At 41.4% G+C, this 13,391-nt stretch overlaps 2 protein-coding genes and 1 non-coding gene across 6 annotated transcripts in view; 1 reads left to right on the top strand and 2 right to left on the bottom strand.

Annotated features, from left to right (window-relative positions):
- The window catches only part of LOC112296874 (uncharacterized), a 30,945-nt gene that overhangs the window by 1,580 nt on the left and 15,974 nt on the right, over nucleotides 1–13,391 (bottom strand). The gene's annotated exons all lie outside the window — the stretch shown is intronic.
- The window catches only part of PAK3 (p21 (RAC1) activated kinase 3), a 385,169-nt gene that overhangs the window by 356,168 nt on the left and 15,610 nt on the right, over nucleotides 1–13,391 (bottom strand). The window lies entirely within an intron of this gene.
- Nucleotides 12,352–12,455, top strand: LOC112296905 (U6 spliceosomal RNA). Its single transcript, XR_002973993.1, has one exon. It is a non-coding gene; the product is annotated as a U6 spliceosomal RNA (small nuclear RNA).

Here is a 13,391-nt window from a genome sequence, read left to right as displayed (position 1 = left end):
TTTTTTTTCAACTTTTTAATTATTTGATTGTTGTTCAATTACAGTTGTCTGCATTTTCTCCCCACCCCTCTACCCAACTCCAGCCAAACCCACCTCCCTCCCGTCATTATTTTTTAAAATAAGTTTTCAATTTCTTGCTCTCCCTCTTCTCCTTCTGGAACTCCTATGATTTGGATGTTGGAGTGTTTAAAGATGTCCTGGAGGTTCCTAAGCCTCTCCTCATTTTTTTGAATTCTTGTTTCTTCATTCTGTTCTGGATAAATGTTTCTTTCTTTCTTCTGTTCCAAACTGTTGATATGAGTCCTGGTTTCCTTCCCATCGGTGTTGGTTCCCTGTACATTTTCCTTTATTTCACTTAGCATAGCCTTCATTTTCCCTCTAATTTGTGACCATATTCAACCAATTCTGTGAGCATCCCGATTACCAGTGTTTTGAACTGTGCATCTGATAGGTTGGATATCTCTTTGTTGTTTAGTTGTATTTGTTTCTGGAGCTTTGATCTGTTCTTTCATTTGGGCTATTTTTTTTTTTTTTGTCTCAGCATGCCTTCTATGTTGTATGGGGCAGAGCCTTAGGTGTTCACCAGGGCAGGGCAACCCACATCACTGTATGTGGGGGAGGGATCTGAGAGGGAACAGTGCTGCTTCCTCACCTCTCTGCCAGTTTTCAGTCACTTCCCCCACTACCCACAATCAAATTTGGCCCTTCTGGTGCTGATTCCCTGGTGGGTGGGTTTGTGTACACTCTAGGACACTGTGGGTCTCTCCAACAAAGTCTCCTGTGAGGCTGCGAGTTTCTCCCACTGCCACCTCAACCCCCATAGGTGTTTTCAATCAGAGGCTATGAGGTTTTATTTCCCCATATTGGAACCCTGGGTTGTGCAGTCTGTCTTGCTCCCCACTTGTTCCTCCAGGTTTATCTGCAAGCGAATGTGGGACCGCCCAGTCCACAAGCCGCCGCCTAGCCTGGTCCTCCAGCCGCTGCCTTGTCACAAGTCCTCTCCAAAGGGCTGCCTGTCTCCACCCCTCCTACCAGTCTGGATGAATGTTTCTTCTTTAACTCCTTGGTTGTTGGACTTCCATACAGTTAGATTTTCTGGCAGTTCTGGTTATTTTTTGTTTTTAAATTTGTTGTTGTCCTTCTTTTGGTTGTGTGAGGAAACACAGTGTGTCCACCTACACCTCCATCTTGGCCAAGAGTCCTGAAGCCATCTTCTAAGAGAGACAAGGACAGAATTGGTTTTGGAGGCTGGATGAGAGTGGGAAAGTTTCAGTGAAGCACTGAGAGGAATGAGAGATGTAGCTCACGAAGATCACTTTGTAAGGTGTCCAAGTGGTTTTAAGGGAACAATTGAGGTTGGTTTCAGGCCCAGGTGTGGAGGTATAAAAAGAAAAGAGGCAGTCACTGGATTTATTCACGAGGTCTCACTCTGGTTCACTCAAGGAGCATATTTTGAAGTGTCCCAGGTGATTCTAATAAGGAGCTAAGACCAAGATACACTGAAATGATCTATAATTTGGACTTTGATTAACTACTGTAGTATAAGAATAACCAGACAAGAAAATTGGCACATGAGAATTGCTGGAAGAAATGCACTGTAGGGTTAAGGAGGCAGAGAGAAAGAAGAAAAGCCAGGAGAACTGATATCCATGAAGACTCGAGTATGCTAGGAGATGAGAGAAAAAATATAATTAGAGTGAAGTTGGATGTGTCAGCTTCTTGTGATCACAATACTTGAGTTTAAGATTTCAGTGGTTTGGAACAATGACAAAATACAGGTGTATTTGTAAATGGGGACAGGTAATTGAAGTGGAACAGAGATGAAAATGAGTGGAGATAAATGAGGTCAGAGAAACTTCAAATATAAGTCAGGCACTATCTCATTCTCTAGCCAGAACCCTCCCCTCCAATGGCTCACCATTTCATTCAGAGTGAGAACCAAAGTCCTTACAATTTCCTGTAAGGACAAATAACACCTGGCCCCATGTTGTCTCCCTGGCCTCATCTACTCTTCCCTCACTAATTTATCTTCAGTCATCCTGCCTCCTTCCACCCAGGTACACTCCTGTCTCAGGACATTTGCACTTGCTCTTATATCTACCTATAATGCTCTCCCACAAGTTATTTACATGGTAGCGCCCTTACTTCCTCTAGGCCTTTGCTCAAATATTATCAGCTCAATGAAGGCTACCCTTGTAATTTCTTCTTTCACATACAAAGTTGATTCCTCTCTCCCAAAATTAGCTGTGTCTTGCTTCAATTTTTTTCTTATGTTTATTACCATATGACATTCCCTGTATTATTCTTATCTATTTATTTACTGACTGGTTGGTTGTCTCCCTCCCTCCTGAACTCCTAATCATAAGCTTCTTGAGGGCTGGGACTTTTCTTCATTTGTTTACTACTATATCCCTTGTATCACCAATATAATAGCGCCTTGTACATAGCAGGTAATCCATAAATATTTGTTAAAGGAAGGATGGAATCATGAGTATCTTAGGATGTTGGATGGATTAAATCTAGGGGCACTAAAGTCATCCAGGATAAGAGTAGGACTTAGGTTGGAGAAGAAGATGATAAGTCCAGGAAAAGTATAGGTGAATAAGGAGAACAAGAGTTGAAAAAAGAATAGTGGGTGGTATAAATAGCATGTGCCTCAAAGGAGCACTGATTTAATTTTATTTAATTTCATTTTTAAAACAATAAGCAAAAAATCTGGTTTTTGTTTCATTTTACCTGTTTTTTTAGCATGGACACAAAAGGCCTGAAAATTATGCCAGGGAATAAGACCATGTGGATATCATACCTCAGCTCTGTGGTATATACAATCCAGGAGAATGAGCAAGCCTACACTTGATAAACCTGTGAGAGAATTGGAAGGGGATCAAAGGAGGTAGAAAAAGGTAAAGGGGAGATAAATGGTGATGGAAGGAGACTTGACTTGGTGTGGTAAACACACAATACAATATAGAGATGATGTATTATAGAACTGTATACCTGAAACCTATGTAATTTTATTAACCATTGTCACCCCAATCAATTCAATAAAAAATAAATTAAAAAAAAAACTGAGAGAGTTGTGTCAGTTAAAGCAAGTAGTCATCAGTGGTTTGTAAACTTGGCGGCACACTAGCATCGTGTGGGGTGGCTCTTCAAAGTACAGAACCCCAGGGTCCACTTCAGGCCAATTGCATCAGAATCTCTGGCAATGGGGCCTTGTTAAAAAGCTGCCCAGTTAATGCTACTGTGTAGCCAGTGCTGTGATGTGCTAGGTAGAAGACACTGCAAGAGGACAAGGGCCAGGGGAGTTTGTTGAAGTGCAACATGAGTCTCAAAGGGCACAGATGAATGGCCTGGGAGAGTGGATAGAGTGTAAAGAGAAAACACAAACATGTACAGTGATGAAATATCCCAGGAGAGAAAAGGAACTTACATTTGGGGTAATGACAGAGGATAACATAGATGGAAAAGCATTAAGAGGAGTTAAGATGTCTCCAAATCCTGAATAGACCCCTTTTGGAAGAAAATCATTGGGAGTGAGGTTGTCCCAGAGTCGAAACAACTGGGGAGGTGCTGGTTACCACCAAGGGCCGATTTTAGATTTAGGAAATTCAGAAGGTACAGCCAGTTCCACAGGGGTGGGAGTGGGGATATGATTATTGCCTGTGGGTTTCTTTTGGTGGCCTTAGAAGACAGGAAGTATAATGGACCCCTAGATGCTCATTGCTACAGTCTGTGTGTTCTACAATTGATGACCAGTTCAACCTCAGGTCTCCAAGAGAAGAGGTAGAAGGCAAGAGAAGTGGGAAGCAGTGATGATGGAGCTGCTTAGAGTTAAACCCTTGGCTACTTGGAGAAAGTTTATTTATGTGATGTCAACTATTGTGGTGGGGATGCAAAGCAAGTTTTGTTGAAGTAACAATCTGGGCTGGCTATACTAGGATCAGGTCCCTTACAGTGTGAAGCTGGAGGCAGGAAACTACTCAAAGTACCCTAAATCCCATGGAGATGTTAAATACACACCTGTTTCCCTCCGACATCCCTGATTGAATGCTAGAGTACAGGGCAAGGACCAATTCAGCTCCTCTTTGAAATGCAACCTCAGAAGTTTCTGGGAACTGAGGATTATGCCTCTGTACAGTAACTCATCAGACAGTGACCCCTTGATACCATCCCTAAAATGGAGCTGTATTGCCAGTCAGTTCCCATGTACAGCTGAAATGTTATGAATTCTGGCTTCCTGGCCCTTCCTACTCTGGTGGCCAGATTGTTACATCTCTTTTTTTAGTGATTCTTCTGGGTGTCCATACATGGGCACGACTGTGTGTAAAACTCTTGGGGCTAGTGAAAATAACTGAACTGTCTCCTAAGGAGGTAGCAGGGATAGGCTGAGTTGTACCCAATTAGCTAGTTTTACCTGCTTTTAGTTCCAGGGTTGATCCTTAAGCCGGGACATCTCAAAGTGTGATATATGGGTGGGTAACCTGCAGGAGAATCTCTTGGAATGCTTGTACAAATGCAGACTCCTGGTCTCTTACCTCAAAACTTCAGGAATAGATGAGTCAGTGTAGAACTTCTGCAAGAATCACATAAAAACTGCAATAGGGTACCTCCTTTTTGTTTTGTCTTGTTTAGACATGGAAATCCAACTATATTTAGTCTATTTTGCAACTGAATCTAAGATTCTGTAGCATGCTATCCATGGTATGTGCTTTCAGATGCCACATGCTGAAACCCATGGCCACAAAAGCCCACATCTACCTGAACAACTGAGGTTCTTAGGCTACTCCTAGTCTTCTGTTCTTCCCTCTCTGAATTAACCTGTGCACTACCATGAGGCCATTCTTCTGTGAGTAGAGAGCCTTTATTTCATTGCTAAAGGATGTTCTGAGGACCAAGGTTAGGTGTACCCTATGTATCAAGCTGACACAGCAGCAATTGTTCAAAGGTGATTAATGATTAAATACAGTTCTAAGTCTGTATCAAAGCACATATCTCTTCAAGAGTCTCATTTTTAAAAAAGCTTAATCCAGAGTCATGTCTGATACTTTAGTGAGAAGAGTAAAGTTGAAAGAGAAAGGAGTTCCCTCCCTTAATTGATCATTCAGTCTTCAGTACATCATGTCTTCGGTTCTTTGGAGAATACAGACACAAGTAAGACATAGTGTTTTCAAAGAGGTTAAAACCTACCTTGGAACAACAAATACAGTCTTGTTAACTATTACCAAACGAAAGTAGTATAGAATATATGCTAAATGAGTATTATAGACCAAATGTGGCACAGTGGAGCTAAACTCCAAATCTCCTTAAGGATACATCCACCATGTCCATTAGTTGTATTGCTATTGACCTTGCTTAAGCCTGACACATGGAAGTCTTCCTTGATTGCTTCCTCCCCTCAGTCCCGATATCTAGACCATTAGCAAATCCTTTTTGGTTCTAGCTCTGAAATGTATCCTAAACCTGCTTCTTCTCTCTATGACCACTGCCACCCCCTAGTCTAGGCCACCAGCATCTCTTTTCCTGGACTACTGTCCTGGTCTCCTATCTTGCCTCTCTCTCTCTTCTTGCCACTCTCCAGCCCTATTTTGTAAAGCAGCCAGAATACTAGTATAAAAATATGAATTAGATTAGTTTGATCCCTCACTTAAACATGTCAGTGACTTCCCACTGCACTCACTCAGCATAAAGAGAGAACTCATAACTGTGGCATGCAACACACTGCATTGTCTCCAGCCTCACTGAATACCACCTTCTCCCTGATTCACTGCCTCTTTTAGTTGCTTGAATAGGCCAAGCTTCTATTTCATGGTATCTGCACAAGTTGTTCCCTCTGTATGGAAAGTTCTTTGTTAATATTTATTCATCTTTCAGGTCTCAGCTTAAATGTTGCTTTCCCCAGAAAGGCCTTTCTTGATCCCTCCCCCTCCATCTAAGTTAAGTCTTCTTAGTTATTGTGTCTAAAACCATCCTGTTCATTTTCTTCACAGCATTTATTAGAACTTATAATTATATATGTCTGGCTTTATTTTTTTAATGTCTGCCTCTTCCACAATACCATGAGTTCCATCAGGGCAGGGCCTATACCTGCTTTGCTTGTATTCATATTCTAAGTGCATAGCACGGCATCTAGTGTATAATAGATGTTCAATATGTGTCCTTGGGATGAAAGGATGAAATAATAAAGAGATAAAGAAGTAATATGGTCTGAGAAGGATTTTTGAAGAAGAACTAGTAGGAGAGCACCATGAGAAAAGTCATGGAAATAAGTATTTGTGTGTAAACTGTGTTCTTAAGATGGGGGTAGCAGTGGCTGAAAGACTGGGTCTGTGTTAGTAGACACCACTGAAATGTATGTTATAGTCATTTATAGTCATAAATTAAAAAGCCTAAAACTCCAGGCTAAGAGGTATGACCTTTACTTGGTAACTTTCAGTAAGCTGCTACCCTAGCCTGAACCTAGCTATCCCAAAACATCCCAGAAGGGGTAGGATGCACCACTCCTCATTTGCTGCAAGCAGTTAGTGTTAACATGGTCTTCTTATCTCCAGAGCCCTAGCAGGGTTCAGAATGAGCAATGTCTACCATACACAAGCAGCTGGTGGGAAAGTGGAAGGGGTGGCAAAGAAGGACTAATTGTCAAAGTGCATCAAAAGTCCGCTTGAGTCGTAACAACCCTTTCTAAATATTCCATAGGTGTCCAGGTTTCCATTTGACCCTGACTACTCAAGAATGACAGATATCACATAAGGTATTATGAGGATAAATGAGAAAGTAAATATTAGGCACTTAGCATAGTAAGTACTCAGTAAATGTTAACTATTATTATTCCTCCTCTGTAAAATGGAAATATTCATAGTGCCTACTTCCCAGGATTGTTGTGACTATTAAATGAGATAATACATGTAAATGCTTAGCAAAGTGCCTAGAACATACTAAGCACTCAAGTGTTAGCTATTATTACCATTATCGGTAGCATCAACAGCAGCATCAATGATAATATTGAATATAGTTCAAGGAAGAAATAACAAGGGTTGAACTAAGGCAAAGAAAGTAGAAAATGCAATGAGAGCAGCACATGCCTGAAATTGTCTGTCTGGGGCCCCAGAGGTAAGGATTAACATATAGAGAAAGACCCAGAGCCAGTAGTGGGCAGGCCAGGTTGCTTGGTCACCATGCTGAGGCAAGTGATGCCCTGACAGGTGGCTTTCCTCAAGGCAGGCCTGGTCACCAGGGCTCAAGTCCCAACTCTATTGATCAGGTAGGAATTGTCACTATGGTAGTATACAGTTGCCTTACTTGATGTATTACTTGGGAAAGAGATCCAGGGTTCCCCAGCCTGTTGTCTTGGAGGAATGCCAGAAGGGAATACATAGCTGGCAAGGTTGCCAGAGGAGGTGTAAGAGAGGCCACTAACAGAACTTTGTGCTGCCTGGCGTCAGGCTCCTATGACAGTTGCTAAGCAGGGTCTGTTTTATCCCCAGTTTTGTTACTTTGTGAACTGGTTTTGCTCCTAGGAGTCAGCTGCTCTCTAGAAGCATGCCATGTAACAATGTGCTGTGCATTTGCAGGAAGCCCTCTCAGTCTCAGGAGATCCCCCTGAAAAAAAAAAAAAACCCAAAAAACAAAAAACGACCCTCCTCTTCTTATCCCAAACAACATATACCTCACAGGCATCATAAATTTCTGCTGGGGTGGGAGCTGGGCCCAAAGGTTGCCCAAATACTAAGAAGTCAGAGACCAAAGGGTCCAACCTTTTGGTGTCTCTGGGCCACACTGGAAGAAGAGTTGTCTTGGGCCATACATTAAATACACAAATAGTAATGAAAACCGATCAGCAAAAAAAGGATTTTAAATAAATTTACGATTTTGTGTTGGGCTGCATTCCTGAGTTGCATGTGGCCCACAGGCCACAGGTTGGACACTCCTGCCAGTGAGCCTACAGGGTCACTGAGGTTGGAGCCCTTTTATGTAACAGGCAGTAAGCTCAGAACTTTGCAGGAATTATCTTGTTTAGTCCTCAAAAATCTCTAAGAGGTAGCTACTATTAATAGCCCCATTGCACAGGTGAAAACATTGAATTTTAAAGAGACTAAGTGACTTGTCCAAAATACCTGGGCACTTATACCTCTCCGAAGAGCGTCATGCACTCAGAATAATAAAAAAAAAATTAACTGCCATTTATTGGGCACCAACTATAAAGCAGACCCTTGACATGTATTCTCTTTGATTCCATACCATAACTCTATTAAATAGGTACAATTATTACTTTTTCGAAGTTACAGAGCTAAGGCTATTAGGTCATTAAGAAACTTTCCATGATCATTTAGCAAGTAGGAGATAGAATAGGGATTTGAATTTAAGCAAATGATTCTAGCTCCTGGCCCTTTAACCTTACACTACTTTCGTTTTTTCTCTAACACAGCTCTTTTGCCAGGTAAAACCTGAAGACAACCACAATCATATATCTTGAACCATTTCTTTTCAATAATCTAATTGCTCTAATATCTTCATGGAAAAGGGCGAATCAGGACCATAATAGATGGGAGAGCTGAGGCCTAGAGAGGTGAAATGACTTGTCCAGCTTTAGACATGGAGCAAGGTCCTTCCAAGATGCCTATAGACGGTAATGACTGGAACTGACACTAAAAAGGACAGACACTTCAGAAAATGGGTTTAAGTCTTCATCTGAAGTCTACAACTCAAAAGAGGTCTTTAGAGAAATTATAGCCAACACAAGCTCTTTCCAGAAAAGAGCCAAGAAAAGGAAAAGTTTTTATGCAGGAATTTAAAATTAATCCATATACTATATTCAAAGTGAAACATTGGGCTGTTTCAAATGGGTTATTAGGTTAAGGCTTGAGGATAGCCTCAGTCCCATGGGTATATTTTGAAACTCTCTATGTATTGATTTATTGTGCTCAGAAGTTTGAGTCGTATCAATTCTAGTTCAATGATTTTATATTGGAGAATGCCAAGTATTTCTTGCTACATGCTGCAAGCTTATTAATGAGAACAGACAAGAAGGACTTGGGTCAGTTGGAAACCAATGAATCCAAGCCAACAAGATTGTTGTTCACACTATTCTGGGTCTTCCTCCTGGCTATCTCCCCCTTTGCAACCCCTTTTTAGCTCAGAACATTCAGAAGGTCACTCCCAAACTGTGATCATCTATACTCTTGGCATCAGTTTCCTGGTTGGAGTAGAAGGAGAAAAATAACAATTATGCTTCACATCCCCATGATCTATTAAACAATGACATCAAGAATTTACTTCTCAATGCCAATGTTACAGGTTTACTCAACTATCAATTTTCAAGAATCAAAACTAGTTCCCTAGCCTCACCTCTTCAATAACACATAATAGCCCTGACAACAGTACTCTGCCATTAAAACAGAGTCCTGGTGTTTGAAGTTACTCAGACTCTTCAGGGCCCTGTCTCTTCACTTCCAAGAAAATCTGTTGCTTCATATACTCACCCTTGGTATAACAGAGCCTTATCACTATGGGGAAACCTTTACAGCAGAATACTCTGTTTAACCATTCAGAACCTGGGACCAGACAGACAAATCTACTTTGCTACTCACTGGCAGGATGAGCATGTGCAAGTCTCCTAGCTGTTCTGAGCCTCAGTTTCCTCCGCTGTAAAAGGAGATTTTAATTGTACCTACTTTGTAAAGTTGTGAATGGGATTAAATGAGATAATGCATACTAAGATAGTAGTGCAATACCTGGCAAACAGTTGTATAAATGAAAACTACATATATAAAAAGAAAGACTCACTGTGTCTGAACATGTGCTTTGGATAAGCATTTCTCTAGCTTCAATTGCCCCCATGATGAAATGAAACAATGAGGACTGAGACATAAGAAAATAAGTTGGGATCTATCCCGCCACGATGGAGGCGTAGGTAGACACACTGCACCTCCTCGCACAATCAAAAGAAGGATAACAACAATTTAAAAACAAAAAAACAACCAGAAATGACAGAAAATTGAACCACACAGAAGTCCGACAACCAAGGAGATAAAGGAGAAGCATTCATCCAGACCACTAGGTGGGGGAGAGACTGACAGCCAGGGCACACAGGACTCGGGGCAAAGTGGCTGGATCCAGAGACATGGTGGATTGTGGGACAAACAGGGCAGGCAGTGCGACAGCTAGCAGACCCCGCAGCCCCACATTCATGCATAGATAAACTGGGAGGAACCTCGAAGGAGTGAAACAGACCGGCACAACCCAGGGCTCCAGCTCGGGGAAATAAAGCCTTAAACTTCTGATTGAAACACCTGTGGGGGTTGAGGCAGCAGTGGGAGAAACTCCCAGCCTCACAGGAGACTTTGTTGGAGAGACACACAGGGGCCTAGAGCATACACAAGTCCACCCACTTGGGAATCAGCACTAGAGGGGCCCAGTTTGATTGTGGGTAGCTGAGAGAGTGACTGAAATCCCGCAGAGAGTGGAGTAAGCGCCATTGCTCCCTCTCGGCCCCTCCCCCATGTACAGCGTCACAGTGCAGCAACCAGCGGATACCCCACCCTGGTGAACACCTAAGGCTCTGCCCCTTTACACAACAGGTGAGCCAAGACAACAAAAATGGCCCAAATGAAAGAACAGATCAAAGCTTCAGAAAAAATACAACTAAGCAACGAACAGATAGCCAACCTATCAGATGCACAGTTCAAAACACTGGTAATCAGGATGCTCACAGAATTGGTTGAATTTGGTCGCAAATTATATGAAAAAATGAAAGCTATGCTGAGAGAAACAGAGGAAAATGTACAGGGAACCAATAGTGATGGGAAGGAAACCAGGACTCAAATCAACAGTGTGGGCCAAAAGGAAGAAAGAAACATCCAACCAGAAAAGAATGAAGAAACAAGAATTCAGAAAAATGAGGAGAGGCTTAGGAACCTCCAGGACATCTTGAAACGTTCCAACATCCGAATTATAGGGGTGCCAGAAGGAGAAGAGGAAGAACAAAAATTTGAAAACTTATTTGAACAAATAATGAAGGAGAACTTCCCTAATCTGGTGAAGGAAATAGACTTCCAGGAAGTCCAGGAAGCTCAGAGAGTCCCAAAGAAGCTGGACCCAAGGAGGAACACACCAAGATACATCATAATTACATTACCGAAGATTAGAGAGAAGGAGAGAATCTTAGAAGCAGCAAGAGAAAAGGACACCATTACCTATAAAGGAGTTCTCATAAGAATGTCAGCTGATTTCTCCAAAGAGACCTTACAGGCAAGAAGGGGCTGGAAAGAAGTATTCAACATCATGAAAGGCAAGGACCTACACCAAGATTACTGTATCCAGCAAAGCTATCATTTAGAGTGGAAGGGAAGATAAAGTGCTTCTCAGATAAGGTCAAGTTAAAGGAGTTCACCATCACCAAGCCCTTATTATATGAAATGTTAAAGGGATTTATCTAAGAAAAATAAGATAAAAAATATGAACAGTAAAAACGACAGCAAACTCACAGTTATTAACAACCACGCCTAAAACAAAAACAAAAGCAAACTAGGCAAACAACTAGAACAGGAACAGAACCATAGAAATGGAGCCCACATGGAAGGTTGTCAATAGGGGAGTGGGAGGGGGAGAGGGGGGGAAAGGTACAGAGAATAAGTAGCATAGATGATAGGTGGAAAATAGACAGGGGGAGGGTAAGAATAATATAGGAAATGTAGAAGCCAAAGAACTTATAAGTATGACCCATGGACATGAACTATAGTGGGGGAATGTGGGAGGGAGGGGGTGGGCAGGATCGAGTGGAGTGAAGGGTGGGAAATGGGACAACTGTAATAGCATAATCAATAAATATATTTTAAAAAAGGAAAAAAAAGAAAATAAGTTGGGTAAAAGAGTTGACAATGATGTTGCCTCCTTTCCATTTGGCATTTAGGGGGCAGGATAGTATTGACAAGGTGCCTATGGCTGAAGAAAAACAAATCAGTGATTTGATGAAGTGAGGGCTTATGGTAGAGAGAAGTTGTTTAAAATGTGGTGGTTGGAGGAAGAGGTTAGGGCTTAAAAAGTTGGTGTGTTGAAATCCCAAAAAATAGGAAAAGCCACTGCAACACAGTGCATTTAATGAAGAGAAGAGAAACAGAGTAAAGTTCAGCAAGTCAAAGGAGTCATAGAAACTTCAAACAGGATTCAAAGGAGAGCATGGGCAGAAAGGGTAAGAGTTCTGGATACCACTTTGTCCTTTTTCAGGAAGGCTTCCACTGAAGATTGCATGCCAAAGGGCCTGAAATATGCTAATTATTGAATAATTTGTCAGTTTCTTCATCCATACTTGCTCTTATTAAAAAAGTATCTGGTGCCCACTTTGGCAGTGCATATACTAAATTGTATAAGTATATATACAAAATAAAACAATACCAAGATGATTAGCAGGGCCCCTACACAAGAATGACATGCAAATTTGTGAATCATTCCACATTTTTGGGGGAGATATAGCACAATTACCTAACACACAGGAAACAAATGTGAAGAGAAATAAAAATGCCCCAAACAAAACAAAAACAGAAGCCATAGCTGGTGTAGCTCAGTGGATTGAGCACAGGTCTGTGAACCAAAGGGTCACCAGTCTGATTCCCAGTCAAGGTGCATACCTGCATTGGAGGCCAGGTCCCCAGTTACAGGCACATGAGAGGCAACCACACATTGATGTTTCTCTCCCTCTCTTTCTCCTTCCCTTCCCCTCTCTCTAAAAATAAATAAATTAAATATTTAAAAAAGAAAAAGAAAAACAGAAATCCCCAGAAAATTTAACAGAAATACCTGAAATGAAAGCAACCCAAATACCAGATACACAGTTTAAAATCATGGTTATAAGAATGCTCAAGACCCTTAGGGGAGGAACAGAAGATCTCAGTGAGAACTTAAACAAAGAGACAATAAGCATTTTAAAAAAGGACATAGAAACCATAAACAAGAAGCAAAAATGAAGATTACAATATCTAAAATGAAGAATTCACTAGAAGGAATCAACAGCAGGTTAGATGAATCAGAGAAACAAATCAGCAAATTAGAAGACAGGATAACAGTATCCACCCAAAGAGAAAATTAAAAAGAGACTTAAGACATAAGACAAGCCCTGGCTGGTGTGGCTCAGTGGATTGAGTGCCGACCTGTGAACCAAAGAGTCACCGGTTCAATTCCCAGTCAGGGCACATGCCTGGGTTGCGGGCCAGGTCCCCAGTAGTGAATGCAATAGGCAACCACACATTGATGTTTCTCTCCCTCTCTTTCTCCTCCTTTTCCCTCTCTCTATAAAAAATAAATAAATAAAATCTTTTTAAAAAGATGTAAAACAAGGAAAATCGAAGGGATCTCTGGGACAACATCAAGTGTAACAATATTGAAATCATAGGGGTATC

The sequence above is a fragment of the Desmodus rotundus genome, chromosome X, assembly GCF_022682495.2.
Source record: "Desmodus rotundus isolate HL8 chromosome X, HLdesRot8A.1, whole genome shotgun sequence".
Classification (NCBI taxonomy): domain Eukaryota; kingdom Metazoa; phylum Chordata; class Mammalia; order Chiroptera; family Phyllostomidae; genus Desmodus; species Desmodus rotundus.
This window is presented reverse-complemented; position numbering and strand designations above follow the sequence as displayed.